Source organism: Adiantum capillus-veneris, chromosome 21, assembly GCF_014529385.1.
Source record: "Adiantum capillus-veneris isolate H3 chromosome 21, ASM1452938v2, whole genome shotgun sequence".
Lineage (NCBI taxonomy): Eukaryota > Viridiplantae > Streptophyta > Polypodiopsida > Polypodiales > Pteridaceae > Adiantum > Adiantum capillus-veneris.
Genome location: NC_140951.1, coordinates 5,516,905 through 5,523,448, shown reverse-complemented (window position 1 = coordinate 5,523,448; position 6,544 = coordinate 5,516,905). Strand labels below are relative to the sequence as shown.

Here is a 6,544-nt window from a genome sequence, read left to right as displayed (position 1 = left end):
AATTACAAGAGGTAAATCATGATCGATACTTAACATAGACTACCAAAAGCATCGGAAGGAGGAATCTCAAAGCTCGAGCGAGATTCTCCGAGCAATCCATAAAACGAGCGAGATAGGGCAAGGCACATATACAAAACAAAAACCAAACATGATTTCTTAGGTGACTTCAAGCACAACAACAAAAAAATTAATTGAAGATTGCACCTATTTTTTATGGTAAATCAACCAGAAATTTTTGACCGACAAAACCCTTTGAACAAGGTTTGGGTAGAGTGTTTTCTTTGATGGGCTAGAACACTTGGAACCATTATAATGGCATGTTGATATTCGTCTCCAATTTCAGCCCCCCAATCAAAGGATTAAACCACAAGCTTCGCTATCTAGCTGTATATCCTTCTTTTACTCTTGCTGCAGCTGCTGCTTTATGAAAATCACGTTAGGAATTCTGATCTCATGCGAATTATCTCACACAAGCTTTCCCTGATGCAGGAGGCCATGATTCCCCTCATGCAGCAAGCCTTCCCTCACACAAGACATGCTTTCCTCTCACTGGACTACCCGTTCGTGTCTCGTGAAAGCAAGACCACAGGCCAGCACATGCTTAAAGGTGAACGCGTAGGTGATGCATATGGAGACAGGCCTAAAAACGCAAAGGGCCAGCACCTGCTTAAAGAATCCACAGTTATTGTTGAAAAGAACCCATAAGTATACACAAGGCCTCTCTAACCATAGCATCCTCTCCTGAAGAGATTGCGCACAACATGTGAACCTCATTATTGGACGGGTGCAAAAGAGCCTGGCTTGCCAAGGCACAACAGAAAACATGTTGGCTAGAGAGAGAGAGAGAGAGAGAGAGAGAGGTCAAGTTTGCATGCATACCTTCCATGCAACTCCCAGACATTTGGCAAATTTGCATGGCGCGGGGGGGGGGGGAGAGAGAGAGAGAGAGAGAGAGAGAGAGAGAGAGAGAGAGAGAGAGAGAGAGAGAGAGAGAGAGAGAGAGAGAGAACTCGTGGTGTACATCTCATTTCTCTCATTTTCTTTTCAAAAATGATTGAATACCCTCTACTCGCTCATATTCTCAAGAATCTTTCCTCCGAACCCCACGCTCTCCTCTTGCTTTGGACTATCACCCTCACCGCCTCACCCTATTGCCCCTCTCCTTCATCGCCTCTGCCCTCAGCTTGTTGTACCTCTTCCCCATCCCCTCTAAACTCTCCCCCATTGCCACCTTGCGGCTTGGTTTGCAGCAACAACGATTTGCAAAAATGATCAAAATCGTTTGTTGCTTTCACAAAAGCACCAGAACTGGCATGCATTTGATTGGCGCAGATAGCTTTTGATCATCTCTCTCTCTCTCTCTCTCTCTCTCTCTCTCTCTCTCTCTCTCTCTCTCTCTCTCTCTCTCTCTCTCTCTCTCTCTCTCTCTCTCTCTCTCTCTCTCTCTCTCTCTCTGCGCGCGCATATGTGTATACCCATTAATGCGTGTGCACGCACACATGCCAAAGGAAATATGTTGATCGTTGTTTCTGTCAGCCACTCAATCAAGATCTCTCCTTCTACACTCAGCCTCAAAATGCCTCGCCACCTTCTCTGCCGACTCAAGATCTTGCATAACCAACGTCCATTGCAAGTGAGGCCCTCCCGCCGTCTTCTTTTCACTTTCTTCTACTGGTCAAATTTAGTCATGAAAACTGAGACCAGTTCTTTCTTCCAACGTTCCACCCTAGGTTGAATCTCTTTATATTTTTATCTAAAACTACAATTTCTGCAATTAGGTCCCTATTTAATAAGAATCTGTTTTTATTCGCCTCTTCATTTTATTTTAAAAAATCGTGGGTCCTATCTGCCATCGGATGGGCAAAACCAATCCCGTCACCCACAATTAATAGGGACCATTGATCCCACCTGGCAAAAGGGATGTCACGAGGCTACGCAGGTTCTCTTATTATATCAATAACAGACCCCATTCCTCCGAATTTCACCCACCATTTCATTTACATTTCAAAAAGTCTGAAGTTGGCCTCGATCTCGGAACCGTAACTAGAAAACTAACATGTCGAGCTGCGCAAACCATCTCTCTATAAACATAAAAAAAATCTCCTCTGTGCGTACCAGCTCCGATGCACTGAGCCTGCCATTTGAGATCCCTGTTGCTTCCTTGTGCAACCCCGAACTGGATTTCTCGTGCCTGTGCGACCCCTGCTGCCCTTTCCCCCCTCCTTGTGCGACACCTTCTGGTTGTGCTTACTCTCCTCTCGTAATTTCAATTGATTTCCTTTATTTTTTGATTAAACTTCAGCTGGTAGCACATACTCTCTCAGTTTTTTTATAAAAAAAACCCTCTGAAAGAGCGCGTGCCGACGCGAGCTCTTTCAGAGGTTTTTTTTTTAGAAAACTGAGAGAGAGAGAGAGAGAGAGAGAGAGAGAGAGAGAGAGAGAGAGAGAGAGAGAGAGAGAGAGAGAGAGAGAGAGAGAGAGAGAGAGAGCTCCTGGGAAATAACAGCAGTCGCATGCGTAACAACAACAACCACCATGGGGAAAACACGTGGTATGGGAGCTGGTCGCAAACTGGGCAGACCAGGCATATAAAAAAAGAAATCCTGGAAACGAGTGAGGAAGGTCTTCGCAGGCTCCTCCCATGCCAAGGGCATCGTTCTTGAGAAGATTGGTATTGAAGACAAGCAGCCCAGCTCTGCCATTCGAAAATGTGCCAGGGTACAGCTTATCAAGATTGCGGCCTTTGTTCCAAATGATGGTTGCCTGAACTACATTGAAGAAAACGATGAAGTGTTGATTGCTGGGTTCGTTCGTAAGGGACATGCTGTTGGTGATATTCCTGGAGTGCGGTTCAAGGTTGTGAAGGTATCGGAAGTGTCTCTCCTTGCCCTTTTCAAGTAAAAGAAGGAGAAGCCAAGGTCTTAAGATTTGAGAAGATATGTGAAAGTCCTGCAGGATTTGTACCTTATTGATTAGCTTCTTGGGAATGGCCAGGGGAGATCATCACGAAAATTTTGTTAATCTCATGAGATGAGCCAGTTGCTATTTTTCGATGCATGCATTTCCTTCTTTTGAACCATGGGATGGAGAATCATTGTGTCAATGAAGATAAAGATACTTTGTTTGTCCTCAAAAAGAGAGAGAGAGAGAGAGAGAGAGAGAGAGAGAGAGAAAGAGAGAGAAAGGAGATTCCTACTTTGGCATGAGACTTAGGCTAGCATCGGCTCCTCCTGAACAACAAAGATTGATGTTGGGCGAGCAACTGTATCCACTTGTAGATCAATTCGAACATGGTCATGCAGGAAAAGTTAAGGGCATGTTACTGGAGATGGATCAGCCAGAAGTTTTACATTTAATTGAATCTTTAGAGGCGCTAAAAGCCAAAGTGGGAGAGGCGATGGAGGTACTACAAATGGTCCGAGCTGGTACTGGGCGAAGTAATGTAATCGACCTGTCAAGCTTATCTTTGAATGAACCTCTTGTGAGCTAATAGAGATTCAATATAGTGACTTTGGAGAAGTGGGTCTGGTTAAGAGGGTCACTTTTTTGTGTAGTCCGCTCATTTTGAGCGGTTTTAGTTGGTCTTTTTGTGAGACTTATTTTAGTACTTGATCTAGTAGTTTTCTGAATGGTATGTGAGGAAAATGATACTTGAAGAGGAGAAATTTTGTGCATTATTTTTTTAGAGAGAGAGAGAGAGAGGGAGGGGAGAAGTGAGGGTTTCAATGTGTGTGCTATTGCAGCCATCCCATCTCGTTGGCATTTCCTCTCTCGCCGACAAGCTATGTAAAGTTGCCTCACCATCACCTCTACCTCTCTCTTACGATCCATGTAGGTGCTTTTCAGTACAGTCCGTCCAATGCTCGGTTGTATCATGCAGCCTTGTTGCTATAGTATGGGATATTGCACGTGCAAGAGCTAGCTTCGATCGCTCAACCCCAGCCAATCCCAATCCGTCTTCTTGTCATCGATCGCGATCCTTCATCTTGCCATCGCGACCGGGATCTTGCCCTTGGTCTAGTGTGTGACTGCTCTGCGTTTTGCATGAGTTGATGAATAGATGAGCAAGAAAGTGCCCAAGGCCAAACTCAAAACCACTCCCGGCAGCCTGACCCCAAGCCCGAGCCCAGAGGTGATGCTCAGATCCTCTATAGGGTCTCTGGCTCCCATCTTGCAAACCTCGGAGACCAGAGCCTTGATGTCCTCAAAAGAACATGGGGCTACATCAACTCTCACAAGCTCCAGAGTAGTACTGAGAAATTGCAGATCTTATGTGATCCTCCCCTTAAGAAGGCACTTGGAGGAGACAGTGTTAAGGTGTCAGAAGTGCTCAATTACTGGAGTCCCCACTTGTCAGTAGATTTTTCTGTTGATGCTATTAGGCTGTTGGCGATGCAGATGGCAGAGGGCAAAGAAATAGAACGAGTAAATGTCAAAGTGGACATGTGTGTAGAAAATCTTACGATGGTTATAATCCTAAAATAATTAATCCAGCCGCTTCAATGCAGTTAGCTGCTTGTGCTTTTAGCAAAGTGTGTATATCATTACTTTCAAAAATGACCTGTCAAGTAAAATTTGATATTTTGGAATTTAGGAGGTAGTATATCCATTGAAAAATCTTTTTGTTGTAGTGCATCCATATATAGCAAAAAATAAATATTGTATTGATGATAAAATTTACTATATTGCATACAAACACTTGCTCGGGTTTGTCTTTGCTCGGAAAAACTCCCTCGGTGCGTGGGAAGACTCCATGGAAAGTGGTCAAGGAGGACTTTTGGGAGTACATCAACTTTCTTAATGAGACCCTCAAGCCAATCAAGATTGACCCCGACAAGATAGAAATGATTGATGGAAGCAAGCCATTGCCAAGTGGACAATCCATTCTTGAATTTGAGAAGAGAGAAGATCGGCTCAAGCTCTTACAAAAAACATACATTCTCAAGGGCACTAAGCTATGGATCGCGGAAGAACTCACCCCGTCACAACTCAAAAAAAAATGCAAAGAAAGTGCATGCAACATGAGGCAAAGGAAAATAGGCACTCTACCGCAGGGGAAAGACTATCATACAAGAGTTTTGCTCTCCTAAGCCTTCTCCCATTGTGAACACCATCCTTTAGTTACTAGTTTTTTGCACTAAGTGTCATGTGTCCAGATTTTTATTGGATCCAAAATTTCCCATGCTTCACTACCCTCTTATCAAGAGGCATCATTTGTATGTTTTGACCTTTTGGTCCCATAAGTCATATATGACCTCCGAGGATGATAATCAATCTGTTTGTGTGTGTGTGTGTGTGTGTGTGGTGTGTTGGGTCCTTTCCATCAACGCATCTAATCATCAACTTTTGAAGCATGGTGAGTGCACCTATTAATGGGAGAGGTGTGTGGCCATGATGAGATTCACAGATGACAGACAAAGAAATGCAGGCACGAGCATGGAGGGAATGGGAAGGAAGCCTTGTGGTCTAGATCTTGTTGTAGGTGTTGGGTAGACGTCTATTGAAGGTCGAGGAAACTTGGACATGGAGCCTAGTGTTGTATGTGGGTGCACAGTGGAGGTCTACCATCAGTGGGGGAAGATCAATCCATGTAGGATTTGCAATTTTCACCACATATACAGAGGCAAGATGGAGGAGAGGAAATCCACATAGAAGAAATGACGAAGGTGGAGGCCCAAAGTGTGTATGTGTGTGTGAGTGAGAGAGAGAGAGAGGGGGGGGGGGGGATATTCCCAATTATTGAATTTTTATTAACATTGTCACTACGGCCAGGCCTATGGGGAGGAGTTTTACTACAATGCCCATAGGGGCTTTGGCCAATCAAGATTTTTCGTATGAGGGTGTTCTTTTTATGTGGATGATATGCGTGCAATAACGGCATGTATTACTGCCCACATTTGAGAAGGCTGACTTCAATAGAGGAGGAAGGCAAAATGAATTTCTCCACCGAGGGCAAGGTCACCACTGCTCAAGCAACCAATCCAACCTATTCAAATCCCACCACCAGTCGTGACCACAGCCAATCCCATCAGTTTAAGTCCTATAGACACCGATGCAACCACCGCCACAATCACCACTTACACTCATCCTATGCCCACCACCAATTGGTAGTCTCACACCAAGTGTCATTGGTCTTGCAAAAGAGGTCAATATGAAGATAATAGAAGAAGATTCAAGCGAGAAGGTTATTCAAAGGACTAAAGCAGTGGAACATGAGGTTAAAGAATTAAAAGATCCTACCCTAGTGAGGGAGGTAAGTCAACAAAATCGTGTTACAAACGTTAGTACATCTCTAACCATGGATGAAATAGACACCAAAGCAATCAATCGACAGCATTGGGTAGTAAGGGTAAGAAGGTGCAAAGTGTTGATCAAGCCTCGACAAAGTAAGAGGAATGCAAAAAGTATGGAAGATACAAGAGAAGAGGAAGACCATCCCGACAGAAAGGCTTTGTAGAAGATGGACAACATATCAAGAAAAGGAGAGGGGTTTGAAAACAGAAGCCTGTGCATAGCTTGGACCAAGAACAGTGTGGCAAGTTGA

The 6,544-nt window shown here is 44.2% G+C and overlaps 1 pseudogene; it reads left to right on the top strand.

Moving 5' to 3' along the window:
• Window positions 1-2,535: 2,535 nt before the first annotated feature.
• On the top strand, window positions 2,536-2,925 carry LOC147430483 (small ribosomal subunit protein uS12y pseudogene; annotated as a pseudogene).
• Window positions 2,926-6,544: the final 3,619 nt, after the last annotated feature.